At 36.1% G+C, this 3,371-nt stretch overlaps 1 non-coding gene across 1 annotated transcript; it reads left to right on the forward strand.

Annotated features, from left to right (window-relative positions):
* The first annotated feature begins 2,793 nt into the window (after positions 1–2,793).
* Positions 2,794–2,900, forward strand: LOC139903403 (small nucleolar RNA R71). Its single transcript, XR_011778224.1, has one exon. It is a non-coding gene; the product is annotated as a small nucleolar RNA R71 (small nucleolar RNA).
* The last annotated feature ends 471 nt before the right edge of the window (positions 2,901–3,371 follow it).

Here is a 3,371-nt window from a genome sequence, read left to right on the forward strand (position 1 = left end):
CTTCAATTCCTTCCTTTGAAATTTTATGACCAAGAACGATGCCTTCTTTAACCATGAAATGGCATTTCTCCCAATTAAGAACTAGATTTGATTGTTTGCATCTAATAAGCATTCGTTCAAGATTAACTAGACATGATTCAAATGTATCACCGAAGACTGAAAAGTCATCCATGAAAACTTCCATGCATTCTTCTATCATGTCGTGAAAAATCGCCATCATGCACCTTTGAAAGGTTGTAGGGGCGTTGCAAAGTCCAAATGGCATGCGTTTGTAAGCAAAAGTACCATAAGGGCACGTGAACGTGGTTTTCTCTTGATCCTCGGGTGTTATTGGAATTTGAAAATATCCGGAAAAACCATCAAGAAAACAATAGTAACTATTTCCGGCTAATCTTTCCAACATTTGATCAATGAAAGGTAAGGGAAAGTGATCTTTTCTGGTAGCGTCATTTAATTTTCTTTAATCTATACAAACACGCCATCCTGTTACAGTCCTAGTAGGAATAAGCTCATTTTTCTCATTTGTGATGACAGTCATGCCACCCTTCTTAGGTACACATTGAACTGGGCTTACCCATGGACTATCAGAGATTGAATAAATTAAACCTGCATCTAGTAGTTTAATTATTTCTTTCTTAACAACATCTTGCATATTAGGATTTAGTCTTCGTTGGCGTTGCACATACGTTATATGACCTTCTTCTATAAGGATTTTATGTGTGCAATATGAAGGACTTATTCCTTTAATATCATGAATCTTCCATGCAATAGCGGGTTTATGAGCTTTTAGCACAGAAATGAGTTGAGATTTTTTCATTTTACGTAAGAGAAGACGATATTATTACAGGTAATTCAGATTCACCATGTAAATAAGCATATTCCAAATGGTTTGGAAGTGGCTTTAAATCTAATGTCGGTGGTTCTTCTATCGATGATTTGTATCGATATCTGTCTTCTTCTTTTAGCATTTGAATTTCTTCTGTTGTTGGTTCATACCCATTAGCCATAAGTGTAGCTAACATTTCAGTTTCATCAATTGGTTCAGTTCCTTCTCCCAAAGAACATTCTCCTGTTCCTTGTAATTCTGGAAATTCTTCTAACAATTCTGCATGTGAATCTATAGTTCAAATATAATAACATGTATCATCTGCAGATTGCGGTTGTTGCATTGCTCTATCAACTGAAAAGGTAACACTCTCATCCTCTATACTTTGGGTCAGTTTCTTACCGAACACGTCTATTATTGCTTTAGCCGTATTTAAGAATGGTCTTCCTAATATGAGAGGAACTCGAGAATCTTCTTCCATGTCCAGAATAACAAAATCTACTGGAAATACTATAGTTTCAACTTTAACTAGCATATTCTCCATTATCCCTCTAGGATATTTTACTGATCGATCGGCTAGTTGTATACTTATTCGTGTTGGTTTCAATTCTCCGAGGTTTAGTTTAGCGTATAATGAATACGACATTAAATTTATACTAGCACCTAAGTCTGCCAATGCTTCTATTTAACTAAGACTACCCAGAAAATATGGAATCGCGAAACTTCCTGGATCAGATAATTTTTCTAGTATCTTATTCAATAGTACTGCAGAGCAATTAGCATTCATAGTAACAGCCGAGAGTTCTTCCATTTTCTTCCTATTTGTGATTAGATCTTTCAAAAATTTGGCATATCTAGGCATTCCTGAAATCACATCAATGAAAAGAAGATTGACATTTATTTGTTTAAACATATCCAAGAATTTGGATTGCTCGGCTTCAAGTCTCTCTTTTCTCATTTTACTCGGGTAAGAAAGTGGTGGTTGGTATGGTTTAACATAAGGTTTTGCCTTAACTGTGTTATCTTCATTAACCTTTTCAATTACCGGTTCTGTTTCCTTATCTTGCTCAGGTTGTGGTTCTTGTGGAATAGGAATAGAGTCATCAGAAATTATAGGTATTTCAGGTGGTTTAAGTGTAATACCACTTCTTGTGGTAATGACTTTAGCTGTTTCATTCAGGGGGTTAGCATTTATATCAATAGGTAGACTTCCCAGTTTTCTTTCACCTATTAACCTTGCTAGGTTACTTACTTCTTGTTCCAAATTTTGAATAGAAGCTTGTTGATTTATAAATGCTTGAGCATTTTGTTCATTGGTTTGTTTCTGAGATGTGAAAAATTGAGTTTGAGATTCAACTAGCTTCGACGTCATATCTTCTAAATTTGGCTTTTTATCATCGGTTTGTGGTGGTTTGTTTTGAAAAATAGGTCTTTGCTGATTGTAAGTATTATTGGATACTTGTTGATTGCTAGGACCTTGTTGGTTGTTGTATGGAACATTTCAGTTATAGTTCTGATTTTGATTGTAGATTGGTCTTGGCGGTTGATAATTATTCTGATAATTATTTCCAGGCCTTTGGTTCATGTATGAAACATTCTCTCTTCGTTCCATTGTTGGTTCAATACAGAGACAATCTTTTGTCAAATGTGGTCCTCCACACTGCTCACAACTAATTCGTATTGAGTGGATATCTTTAGTCATCTTTTCCATTCGTCTCTCGACAGCATCTATCTTTGCAGAAATGGAATCAAAGTCATGGCTAGAATCGGCTCTGGCTGCTTTAGATGATCTAACGATATCTTTTTCTTGATGCCACTCATGTGAGTGGGAAGCAGTGTTATCAATAATTTTGTAAGCGTCAGTTGCGGTTTTCTTCATAATGGAACCACCAGCTACTATATCGATGTCTTTTCGTGTAGTGATGTCGCATCCTTGGTAGAATATTTGTACTATTTGACAAGCGTCTAAACCATGTTGCGGACATCCTCTCAATAACTTTCCAAATCTTGTCCATGCTTCATATAGAGTTTCATTTGGCTTTTGTGTGAACGTTACAATTTCTTCTTGAAGTCTCACGGCTTTAGATGCCGGAAAGAATTGTTTAAGAAATTATTCAACTAAAACGTCCCATGTATCAATCGCCCCTTCAGGTAACGATTCTAACCAATCTTTGGCTTCTCCCTTTAAAGTCCAGGGAAATAACATGAGATATATTTGTTCATCCTCCACTTCTCGGATTTTAAATAGTGTACAGATCCTATTAAAAGTACGAAGATGTTCATTTGGATCTTCCTTTGGCGCACTACTAAATTGGCATTGATTAGTTACCATGTGTAGGATTTGTCCTTTGATTTCATAATCTGGCAAATTAATGCCTGGTTGAGTAATTGCATGACCTTGGCCAGTGCGTTTAGCTCGCATTCGGTCTTCCATACTTAGAGGTTCCAGATTTTCCATGATTGAATTTGTTGAATCTGAATCACTAGAGGATTCTGACTTAATGGGTTGTTCCTCTACAATCTCTGTTTGAATGATTGGTGGTTC

This window comes from Rutidosis leptorrhynchoides, chromosome 3, assembly GCF_046630445.1.
Source record: "Rutidosis leptorrhynchoides isolate AG116_Rl617_1_P2 chromosome 3, CSIRO_AGI_Rlap_v1, whole genome shotgun sequence".
Lineage (NCBI taxonomy): Eukaryota > Viridiplantae > Streptophyta > Magnoliopsida > Asterales > Asteraceae > Rutidosis > Rutidosis leptorrhynchoides.